Source organism: Poecilia formosa, unplaced genomic scaffold (genome assembly GCF_000485575.1).
Source record: "Poecilia formosa unplaced genomic scaffold, Poecilia_formosa-5.1.2 Scaffold95, whole genome shotgun sequence".
Classification (NCBI taxonomy): Eukaryota; Metazoa; Chordata; class Actinopteri; order Cyprinodontiformes; family Poeciliidae; genus Poecilia; species Poecilia formosa.
The window spans coordinates 1,261,031-1,273,569 of NW_006800034.1; the positions used below are offsets into that span (position 1 = coordinate 1,261,031).

General features: G+C 43.6%; 1 protein-coding gene across 3 annotated transcripts in view; it reads left to right on the plus strand.

Moving 5' to 3' along the window:
* The window catches only part of LOC103142307 (zinc finger MIZ domain-containing protein 1-like), a 116,366-nt gene that overhangs the window by 36,927 nt on the left and 66,900 nt on the right, over positions 1 to 12,539 (plus strand). The window contains exon 3 of one of the 3 annotated variants that reach the window (XM_016674430.1): positions 9,100 to 9,199. The exons of the other annotated variants lie outside the window; for them this stretch is intronic. The gene's annotated coding sequence lies outside the window, so the exon portion shown is untranslated. The remainder of the gene's footprint in view (positions 1 to 9,099; positions 9,200 to 12,539) is intronic. 3 annotated transcript variants of the gene reach the window in all.

A 12,539-nucleotide genomic window follows, 5' to 3' on the forward strand; every position in this document is an offset into this window, starting at 1 on the left:
AAATGTCACTGTATTTTATACATAAAATAAAGTATAGCGCACGAATCATGGTTGCACGTTTCTAGAAAAGAAATATCTGAAAAGTGTGTTGTACGTGGAGTCCTTTGCGGGTTTTTATCTGTAAGAAATTTTAAACCATGTTTTATTCATCTTCTGCTTTACAATTGTATGGTGCTTTCTTTTAATTTGTCGAAGTCTCAAGAAAGTGCATGGGAGTTTGTGGCTTCTCATTACAACAAATTGTAGAGAAGTTCATTAAGGGAAAGACGGAACATATGTTTATAGGAGAAATGCTTCACCAACATTAAGATCCAGAGCTGAGGGAACACTGACTTACTTGTCGAACATTATACTTATGTGAGAGACACTAGAACAACAACAACAACAACAACAACAACAACGCTCGATCTCAGTAAGGAATCGTCGCATAATTTGATCTCAGGATCTCACATGTAAAGCTTTTGTGTCTGCATGACTCAAAGGTTCATTGTTGCCGTTTATCAGATCGCTGAAGGCACACGACGGGAGCCGTGTGAGTAGCTGGACTTGAAGAGATAACACCAGGTTTCCTTCTCGCCGCGTCTGTCATTGCAGCTATCAAGGTGGGAGGCGGGGGGGGGGGGGGGGGGGGGGGGGCAGGGTGAAGGGTTCCTCATAACTTTGCAGCGATGGGGGATTTTCCAAGCTGTTCCAAGGATTTTCCCAGCTATGCGAGGAGTTGCTCATCACAACTCCTCGCAAGGCGGAGTATGTCAGAAGAAATATATTTTTGACCTGAGATGTTTCAGGGTGGTATTCCCACGAGAAAGCACAAGATAACATGCCAGAGTGACGCTTGAATTATTGGCCCATTAGTCACCGGAGAAAACAGAGAGGGATGAACAACATTCTCCTATTTGCAGACAGTCCTCCCTAAAGTACTATCCCTCTCTCCAATCTTGTAGGAGCTGGAGGGCGAGGGTCAGAGAGCAGAGCCGGAGGTATCCCGGTGCACGCCTTGTAGCAGATGATCCGAATGCCTGTTCTAGGAACGGAACAGCACAGCACGGTGTGCCGCACCAAAAATAGACGTGCCGTCATCTCCGTTTCCCCCCCCCCCACGTCCCTGTAGACACACACAGACACAGATACGCGCTTCCACATCCCTCCGCTTGCACCCTGAACTGGTGCCGGAGCATGTCTTCAGAGGTGGCCGCGGCCGCTCGTAATATGTCGGAGACGTGCCAGAACATGTTTGACTGACAGGCCGAGCGCGGTGGAACAAAGTGCCTGCGTGCTCAGGACAGATGTTCTCCGCTGCCTGCTCTGACGGTCTGAGTTGATGCACGCCACGAGGAAGCCGTTAAAGCGACACAAAGCATCGCCGCGACCCCGTTCAAATCGAATCTTTTTTTTTGTTTGTTTGTTTTTTTTGGTAGGACCTGTGCTTTGTGTGAGATATCAGGTCTGGCTCTGCTCAAAGACACTGGAAATAAAGAGGCGATTACCAAACAAACGAAGCAGTGCTCGCTTCCTTTTGATGTGAAATTGAAGTTGATATCCCTCTGACAAGTCTTCAACTTGTCAATTTCCTGCTCATGATGAATGGCTTGAACAAGCTGCGCCTCATGAGCCAACAAATTAATTAATTACAATCTGTAATGTATTTAAGACCACTTGGCATTCATATGCTGGCTGGGGAAAAGGTTTACCTTTCTGCTGCTTCTTCACATTTACCCAAATTAACCTTCTTTTGCTTGATACCAATATAAATCATTTTCAGTTCTCTGTGAGGGTAAAAGCAGATTAATTTAATGAGTGGGCTTTTTTTTTTTTTCTGGTGCTGCTAATGACTCACACCCATTGAGCTTGCCCATCTCAATGGGTGTTAGTCTCTTGGAAGTATTATTGCACTTTGAGCTGATAACATGGTTTTCAAATTTTCTTCATTTTCATGTCAAATCACATGTAATCAGTAAATCAGAATGTCTGTTGCTGCAGTTAAAGGTTATCTACTTGTGTAAATTATGCCACTTTTTCAGAGCAAGTAGCGTTCCTTGCACTTTGTAATGAACCTTTTGAATGGCTGGAGCGTTCAAGAAACAACGAGGGGAGAAGAGTGAACACGTTTAGGGTCTACTGTGAGCATGCGTATGCACTGAAGTGGTTTGTACCGAGTTTTAATGCCCGCGCTTTGGTACTTTCATAGATCAGATTTCCCATGAAGCAAATGCTTGTTTTAAAGCCAGTAGTTTTAAAATTCCATTGTGCAATAAGTTCCCATTGTCTTCCACGGGCAGTTGGATTAAAATGTTCAAAGTGGTGCACAGGATAGCGTTTAATCAGCTAAACGAGATTCAGAACTGGGGCAAAATAGCAGAAATGTAGAGCTTACAAACACTAAATCTTGTTTTTTTCTGATTTTTAAAAAAAAAAAATCTATTTTGTTATTTAAAAATAACTAGACTTCATGAAATGTTTGTAAAAACATTGTGCCTGCTTGCAATGTTGAAGCTTCATGAAAAGACCGGTACAGTCTGTTCCCTTTGGCTGTTCACACCAGCTTCAGCTTTATTTGGCTATTTACTTGAGCATAAAAGCTGCAGGTTAGAAGAACAGCATCTTTTTATTCGCAATAAACACCACAAGATGAACATTGTTTGCATCTCTTTTCCTGATTGACGCTGCAATTTTTAAATGTTGCGTTTGCAAAACACTATCAAGCGTGCAGCTAAAAATGAACAGATTAAGAGAACAAGCACGACTTCAAGTGGTCTTAGGCCGCTTCGTAATTTTATTATTTTTCGGCTTGACTCTGCTCAAAGCAGCCGCAGGAGGAGGAGGAGGAGGAGGGAGGCGCTCGGAGTCAGCGGGCATAATTCACATAAACGGCGCGATCCTGCCAGGAAACCACAACAGAGAGCAAGCTAATGAAAACTCTGAACTTCATGACAGGCAAGCCTGCTTGACCAAACAATTTGATTATGATGTTATTTCTGACAGCCCCGTTGGTTAAACTGGATGATTAAGCCATCGGGGGAAAACAGCTGTTTTATGTGCTGCCTCTTCTCTTTATAAGTGCCTCATGATGATGAGCATAAGTGCTACTGACGGTGGAGTTCGAGCTATCTTTGGGGAGGATTAGGAAAGACTGAATCTGAGCAGAGGGGAACAGACAGCAGGGTGGCTATGAAACATTCATGCACCTGGGGACTCTTTGCAAACCAGGAACTAGCTGAGCCAGTAATGAAGTAAAAGAGAAGAGGCTTCGCTTTTCTCTGCGTTCTTATATTCGGCTACTTGAAATCCCTGCTTCAAGTAGTGACGAAGTGAGAGACTCTGATCTTTGGCTGTTTTTCTAATGTTCTTCATCGCGACAGATTAAGATCACAGGTGTGTGTGTGTGTGTGTGTGTGTGTGGCGGGTTGTCGCCGAAAGCAGGTCAGCACAAGACGAGTTATTCCCATCCCTTTCGCTGATCTGCTTCGAACCCTCTGTATGCCGGCGGTGGGCCAAATTTGGACATCCCCAGTTGCCCCAGTCAAACATTTGTCTCTTCTAAACTCATGTCGGTCAGCGGCCAAGCGCTCCCTCTGAGACCGAAGAGGAGAGGAGAGAGGAGCGCAGGAACGGCGAGATGAAGAGGGGAATGAGGGAAAAGTAATATTTAGACAGCTGCTCGTGTGGAGCCGTCTATCGCTGTCAGAGGAAGGCGGGAGGGGAGAAGCAAGGAGGTATTTTGGCGTCCTCGGCTAGGCCCCAGACAAACTCCTGCTGCAGTATTGATGTCACTGCGCCCTCCTGACAGCGGACTGTAAATCACGAGACAGAGTTATGTATAGATTTACAAACACCTGCTATCTGGACCCGTATATCACAGCAGTATATAAAGCGACCGAGCCGAACAAACCGAGACAACCTGCTGAAATATTTCTGAAGGTAATGCATTATAGAGACTTATCTGAGAGCTCTTTGTCCATGTCCCCCGTCTCAATGCAGTAACTGTGGTTGTGTGAGACAGCTGGTCACATGTCTGCAGTCCTGTGCTAGACTGGCCCTTTGCCTTGAGGTGGTGGATGGCAGCTGACTGCTCTGATTCACTGGGAACTCGACTTGTGTGCTGTGTGCCTCACAATGGATTGACTCATAAGGAGTTGACGCCAGCTCGTTCACTGTCCATCTCTCTACCGTTTTATTAGGGCTTTTTGTTTCAGTTCACTGTTCCCTTTGTGTTGAGATTCAGACGGACCTGTTTCCTTGGATACGATCATGACTGGTCGGTTTTCACCATTTCCGACCACGCAGCTCATCGTCCCGAAGGAAGAATGTGGGCCAATTTGAGGGCTTATCACTGCAAAAAGGGGAGATGATTGACGCAAGTTAGCATTTAAGTAACATGTTTGTACCAGTTGAAAAGCTATTTTCGCCGTTTGCTAGTTGAGCATATTGATGCTGCTGTTGCTCTGCTTTGAAAAAAGGATATGAGTCTTACTTGCAGTTTGCTGTTGGTCATGTAGGGGGCATAGGAAAAATGCATGGAAACATACAAAATATGAGTGGGAGAACTATTTTTAAAAATTGGGCAAAAAAAATAAATAAATAAAAAATCAGATGTATAGGTATCGAGCTGGTAGAGGCATGCCTCCAAACACTTGCAGCAGTGGAATATGGTTCTATAAATGGCTGACTCGGGGTTACTGAATGCAAATGCGTGTCATAATTTGCCAACTTTTATTTGCAAGAGCATTTGAATACCAAGAAGCATCATGCCTCCACTTTGCAGCCATGCAGTATTACGTTCCGATCCGTCGCAGCAATTCATGATGATGTTTTAACTACAAAGAACAATACGGTTTCACACAATCCTTTCACAGCATGTACACAAAGGTGTGTTTTCGTGGATACGGAACGAAAATAGACACAGACAAAATAACTGCACGTGGGTAAGAAACGAGGGCACAAACTGGCAAATAAGCAAATTGACCCAGAGCCTTTGCGAGCCCCACTGTGTTGTCTCATTAAGTGCTTCATTTTGCTTAGCGATGGCACGAATTAGCAGGAAATCACTACCTGTGGTCGCTCCCCTGACAAATAGTAGCGTGGTGTGAACCCCACCGCGCCACAGCCACTAATTGCTGCTGGATATTAGAGGAAGGCCTCTTAAGGCACTGACCTTGCTTTAGCCAGTCGAATGAGAGAGCGCTACCGTGTTGAGTTTAGATGAGAGGAGTCCCCTCAGCATGAAAACGACATATCAATTATTCATTCTGGCTCATCCCACTTTATTTATTTATTTTTTTTAAATTATTTCTTTGCTGGACAACATGCTTAATGACATCGATAAAGGCCTCCGTGTGAAATTTTAATTGTAACGTGAGACTATCAAAGCAGAAAAAAAAAAGAAAAGAAAAAAAAAAAGCATAAACTCCTGCCAACCGGCTAGCTGCATGCCAGGTACGAAACACAGAGAGAGCAAACTGTGCTGCCATCCAAACTCTGAGTTTATAATAGCCACTGGATTGGATTTCAATTACCTTTTAAGACGACATGACAGCTTTTCATGATTCTCGTCATCATTGCTCATCACCTGGTGCCACAGTTTTCACTGTGCTTTACCTCTCTCCCATAGTATAAATAAATCTCTGCGCATAGTGTAAATAAATAAATCTACTCACACTGATGCATTAGAGTCATGCGGCAGGAGTAAAGTGAGTCGAGCTGCAGCTTTTACAGCTTTTGGGCGTAAATGACTGTAAATAGTGCTGAGCAGCAGCAAGGTTACAGACTGGAGTTGCGTCTTCATTATGTTAATGCAATGAGAGCAGGAAGACACTGGCACTACACCAAGTAACGGGGCGCATGAGGAAAAAGGCAAAACATATAATAATGATAATGAGCTGATTGCTTAAAAAAAAAAAAAAAGCAAGTTTGGCTACAAACCAGCAGCCAAACCTGATTTAACCCAAAGTGGTAAGTTGCATTCTGATGCTCTTCTACTTCTCTTTGAAACCAAATGTTCTTATCGCAACCCCCAAGCAAACATGCAAACAATCTGTCCTGTGTGCTTTCAGTCACATGAGCTCGAAGCGCTGGAGAGCCGGTGTGTCTGTCCTGGTATTTCCTGGAGCTCCGATAAACACACTCCCTCTCCGTCTCTCTTTCTTTTTTTCTGCCAGTCACACTATTCAAACAAACAGTGCCAACGATCTAATGACGATGTATATTTGTGCAACAAGGTAAGATAGGTCAGAGAGCAGAAACAAAGTAAAAAAAGCGAGTTAGGTACAACAAACTGAGGTTTATTAGTGAAAGCTTGCAATGATCCAACGTGATTAGTTAGAAGCAAACATTCATAAATCATTAATTACTTATGCTTGCTTGCCTGTCTTAAAAAGAAACAACAAAAAAACATACAATTAATTGTTGATTGAGAAGGAAAAGATGCCTACTTGTAGTGTCGGCTAAAAATATACAAGGAAGTCAGACTCAAGACAAAGATTGAGTCTTGAGAAAGTCACTCTTTTATTTAAAGTGGCTACAACAAGGAGAAAGTTGACCAGGACATGTCATGTACAATAACTCAAGTGCAGAATATCTCGTCATGGCCTTAGGACTGCATGCAGGGTGTCATTTTGGGCCACTTACACATAATACATTTTGTCAGACACCACGCAGGAACAAAGTTCTGCGCAAAATTAGGTGTCGAGAACAAGTTGCGACAAATCTCAAAGCAGGACTTCAAGAGCAGAACGGTGTCATTTTGTCCCTAGTGGATATGATTTATCTCATCCATATAAGAATAAATATATTTTCTAACAGCAATATATGAGTCCATTACAGGAAATTGCTTTAACTAATAGGCTGTCAAGTGGCTGTGAGACGTCCCTGTGGCAGGTAGAAGCCAAGATGCAGCTGATGCGAAACGTTCCCTGGCAGACGACCTAAAAGTTGGGCACAAAAAGAAATGCAAAACAATGTTCAAATGTTGGGCAGTAACATTTGAACATTTGATGGATTTAATCCTCCATCTGACTAAATACTGTTAGTGCTTTCCATTGCTCCCGACCCCACAAGGATGTACAGAAAATGGATGGATGGATGAATTTTCCGTTGCTGTTTTTTCGTCTTTGTTCTCACATATTTAAAAAAATTAAAATAAAAAAGGAATCTTGAAACTCAATAGTTGGAATTGTAATGCGGAGCTTCTTTTGGGAATGAACCCCATCTCCGTTTCCTCAATGAATCCTCATATGTTCTGGATTCAGGTCTTTGTCTGAACTAAACACTATAAGCGGAAAAGATGCTCTTTATGTGCGCAAGTTTAATTTAAACGTTGCTTTCTGTTTTTCTGGCTTTTGGGACCGAAACAAGCCTCCTTCTTGTACTTTCAGTTTGAACTGTTGCCACTTAAATTGACCTTACTCGACTCTTAAGTTGCACAGTTCCTTTTTGGAGTTGTGCAAGCTCCAAATAAGGCCATGTTTATGGTTGAACTGGGGAAAGGGGTTGACAGGATATACCCATTTAACCTTTGAGGACCGGCAAAAAGAAAGGAAGTCATTCATTTAGTCTCCTGCGATAAATCCTGGGCGAACAGTTAACTCCGTCTGTCCTCTCATTGATAAAAAGACGATTTCACCATCACTTTCCACGGTCGATGGTTCTCACTTTGTTTCTTAGCGGCCCGTGCTCAGCCAAACTAATTTCGTGCCTGCTCCTCTGGGCTTGAGGAATAGTTTTGTGAAACCATGCATGAATGGGGAAAAATTGATTTGTTTGTATATCATCTCAGCATAATGGGTTTTTGTCCTGACTCGGTGACAAAACCTGATGTAGGAGGAAAAGGGAGGGATTACTCTAGTCGCTGGCATGTTCATGTTCTGCTTCGTTGTTGTCTGAACCTGATAACAAGAACACCACAATACAAAGCTGTCCATTGTGGAAAGAGTTTTTTTTTTTTTTCCCCCACTAAAGTCATTATGCCAATCAATGCTTCCCAGACGAGCGGCAGGCTCAAACAACACACCCCAACAGGGAGGATTGCCTTAAAAATATGTAAGAACCCAAAGCTTATTCTTAATGTTTAAGCAAGCCAAAGTGCACAAAACATACCTGCAATTATGTGGATGTTTTTACTCACAAGTCACACATCTGTCAGGCGCTGCTCAAAAGTGATGGGAAATGGATTTGAAAAGGTTTTTCTAACTTACTGAAAGGCATTTTGAGTCATAAATTTAAAAAAATCATTAGCTGATGTCTTGCAAAAGTCTCTATCTGCTGCTGATTTCCACTTTTTGCTTCGCTACAACCACAAACGTGGGATCTGATGAGATAAACCAACACCAGGTAGCGCGTAATTGCGAAACGGAATAAAATCGGCAAACTATTTCAAGACTTTTTGACAAATGAAAATCTCAAAAGTGTGGCACATTTTTTTGGGGCATGCCTCTACCAGCTCGGCGCCATTCAAAGCCTGACAGTTCACGCACGCGTTCAGTCGAACCTCAACCATGGTCGCATGTCTTTTGCAGGCTGTGGCAGGTTTTCTCCTGGAATCGCCTAAACAGCTTCCCTCTCCCAGATGGAGAGCAGCATTCCCGCATCATTATGCTGCCGCTGCCGTGCTGCATCGTGGGGGTGTTGTCAAGAAAAAGAAAAACCAAAGAGAAAATATAAATTTATACATATTAGTGGCCCACATTTTGTGCAGTTTATTTAGAAATGGCCAATAATAAAACCAAATGTCAGACACACACACACACACACACACACACACACACACACACACACACACACAACATATCCAACTTGCATTCATAGGATGTGGAGGAGGCATATCCTTTACTATAAAATCCACATTTTTCTCTCTCCTCTGTCGCCTTTAGCATATTAGGTGCTGTCATCAGTTTCAGGTGCGAGAATCTACTGCAAGGAGACTCCAACAAATCAGCTGAACAGGCTGACAATTATTACATTTCGAGCATTCTTTGGCAGTACAAACCCTGCACGCAATATAATTTAAAATCTCTGTGTTAAACACTGCGACACTGCAGAAACCACGGTATTACTCTGGGATATCATGCCGTCAGAGTCTAATAGCAGCCCCCTTTTTGGTTATAGGCGACAAAACATGCTTCCCTCTGTTTGCATGGCTGAATGGCACATGGGTGCGTGATGCTGGATCTGCTCGAGGGGAGCTGGAGGCAGCAGTGTTGGACGGGTAGGTGGAGTTTTTTTTTGGGGGGGGGATTGGTTTGTAAATAGACCGCTCTGGATTAAGAGTTGCCATGCTGGGGCTACGCTCTGTGCAGTTCTGTCCTCACTAAGCGCTGCTCACATTTCCTCACTCCGCAGGAGTGCTGCGGAAGCCAGAATTTTTGCACTTTATCCAGGTCAGATCCGAACTGCTCTCAGTGGTAAATCTCCGGTGCTGGCGACTCCGCTGACCCGGCCCACCCCACTTGCCACCGTCCCGTTTCTGCGAAGGGCCACACGCTGCCGTTATGAAATCACGCTGCCCTCATTTGGCTCTTTAAATATCCACTCTCGGATAAAAAATTTCAGATCAAAACAAAAATGCCGGCCAGTTTTGATTTTCCCGTCTTTCTCCACATTAAGCTAGTAAGAGAGAGTTTGCCTTGCAGCGTATGTATGGGTGTGTGTGTGTGTGTGCGTGTGTGTGTGTGTGTGTGTGCTTGGAAGTAGGTCATTGATTTGGAACTTGGACACTGATTATGTGCTGGCCTAGAAATGGGCTATAATCAGTGTCTCTCATACCAAAACAGCTTTTCATAAGTGGCAGCTTTTTCAAGGTCAGGAAACAGTAGCGTCACATTGCTAAACACGCCGACGAAATCTGTTTATCTCTCATTCTCGGCTTCAGCGGATCAGCGTTGCCGGAATTTACTCAATCTTTCGAGATTGCTCGTTTTTATATCCATTACCTGAGAAGAAAGACCGGGCATATCTTGTTCATCTCGCTTTAAAACGGAGAGAATGTGCCAAAGCTGTGGGCATGCCCTGTTCTGTCCTCAATGAGGGTATGATGCACTCATTTGGATGCCATTTGAGCCAATAATGTAAATATCTGTGGTCTGTGAACAGGCCAAGACATGATCTAATCTGTCTCTTACATAAAGACTCCAGCCAGAGCTCTCTCCTGGAGTACGAGGGAGTTTTCCTCGTGGCCGCGTTGGGATGAATCAAAGCTGGGAATTAACTGTCAACCAGCATCATCTCATCTCCCTCCGTCTGTTTCTGCTCCTGGCGTGGAGCGAGTGCTTGCAGTAGATTTTCTTCAAACGCCCCCAGGAAGAAGCCGGTATTTTTGCTTTTTCGAAACATAATTCGCCGTAGATTCAGCTCTCGTTTGCAGCACAAGTTGCTGCTTTTGCTTTGAGAGCTAGCCGTACTCGGTGGGTTCTGCAGGGGGTCAGAAGGCAAGCTCTTGTACTCTCTGCTCTCCTCCTTAGCCTTTGCTTGTGCGAGTGAAGAAGAAATGCGGGGCATTTGCTGGTCTGGATCGGGCGTGGGGCCAAGATGGGATTTCAACGGTATGATAACCTTCGAGAAAGAATTAGAGATGCAACAATCAACCAGAAATGGGCCGGGAATTTCCATAATTTCACATGTATGCTCTGCTTTTTATGTATTAAATGAAATGCTAATGAAACCCGCTGAAATTTGTAGTTAGAAAGTGACGACGACAATCAGCACAAATTTATCGGGCGTAAATCTGAATCAGACAATTTTCCCTAATTTGGATCTGAATGGTGATCAGCGGGCCAATTACTGATAAAATCATGATTTTTCCTATATTAATAAATAGGAACAAGCTTGATTTTTTTTTAAATGCTGCCTTTATTAAGGACCTTTCTGGCTATAGTTTCTAGAATTAAAATGGGAATCCTTCAGAATCCTAATAGGCCTATCAAACTTTAAACAAAATCCTAAAATCAGTATCAGCCTCTATAGGAAGTGATTGCGCCTCTTTGCCATTTCACAATTTTTGGAGTTTTGGTAGTTTGTAGCCATTTTTTTTAATGTTATTATGCTTCATAATGACTTTATGTCCATTTGTACCCACCAGGAAGATATTTCGTACCTGCCACCGGTGGTTTTCCACAGTCTATTCATAATTTACTGTATGTTAATGTGGTTATGTGAATCCAAAAAAAAATGGACATAGACGTAGAAGTCTAGACATGTCTAGAGTGTAATTTCAGAAAATAAACAGAAGATAAACTCATTTGGCAGAGTACATGAGTGTGAGGTTATGTCTTTTAATGATCTGGTGGAGGATGGTTTTGGACAAACATGTTTATTTAAAATTGTTATGCAAGGTTGAATTGCTTCTATTTGACATAGCAACGCAATAATTATTTCCATTATAGATAAAATGTGGGGTTGCATACAAGGGTGGAGTGTAGAAGCCTTCTTCCTTCAGCCACCTGAGAGGCAGTGGGCAGCAACAGATGTATGCGCCGTTAGTCTATGACTCGGTTTAATCCAGCATTTTATTTAATGGACTTCAACCCATTGGAACAGTATAATGGAAATCTTCTTGTGGTTTTCAAACTGTTTGTTAAACCTTTTACCTGAAGTCCTCTCCTCTTCTCCGTGGCTGTATTCCCAGGTGTTTTCCACTTTTTGTAATCACACCAGGAAGACCTCCAAGGAACAAATTAGATTTTGCATACAGTCTCGTGTTTGCATGGGAGCAACCCTGCGACCGGGCTCCTCCTCTGCTGCGTGTCTCCCACATGAAAGACCCTGATGATTTTAATGGGCCCTCGCCGTGTTTGCGTTTGTTTAGGCAGAGAGGGAGCCGGTCAACGAGGAGGCACAAACAAAATCCCATCAAAAAGAAGAATCGGAACAGCTGCAAGCTGCGGTGGCTCTGCGAGGACATGGAGTGGACGGGTGTAGGTGGGGGTGGGGAGGGTTATTGACCAGAAGCGACATGGGAAAGAGAGGTGACCTGATTGCTCAGCTGGCCAAGAGCACTGGGAGGAAGCAGCAGGAAAGGCTGGTCTCCCCCACCCCCGTCCCCTGTCCCCACCCTCCACCTCCCTCTCCTCGGTCTGGTCCTGGTGGGTCCCTCAGTGGCCTTCTTCTCCTCCCTTTCCCCTCCTTCCTGCCCTGCTGCCTGTCATGGCTCACTACATCGGAACAAAATGATCAGCTCTCGCCTCCTCATGAGCGCGGGTCATCACGGCAGCCACGCAGAGGCTGAGCCCTTTGTATTAGATAGGGATCACTGATATGTGTGAAGAGGAGAAGCTGCCGCAGGAAGGCTGGAGAAGTCAGTGTTGTTTTGCCTTTTTATTTATTATTATTATTATTATTCATTATTATTTTTATTTTTTTTTACAGCACGCATAAGCTTGGGTGTTTAATTTTCATTATTGTATTTATTACAGATGGCCTTAAGGTTACCAATTTTGTGGCACTATTAATTTCATCCCACTGCTCTCCAGAAATCATTGAATGTGTGTGTGTGTGTGTGTGTGTGTGTGTGTGTGTGTGTGTGCGTGTGTGCGTTTATGATTGCTCTTTCT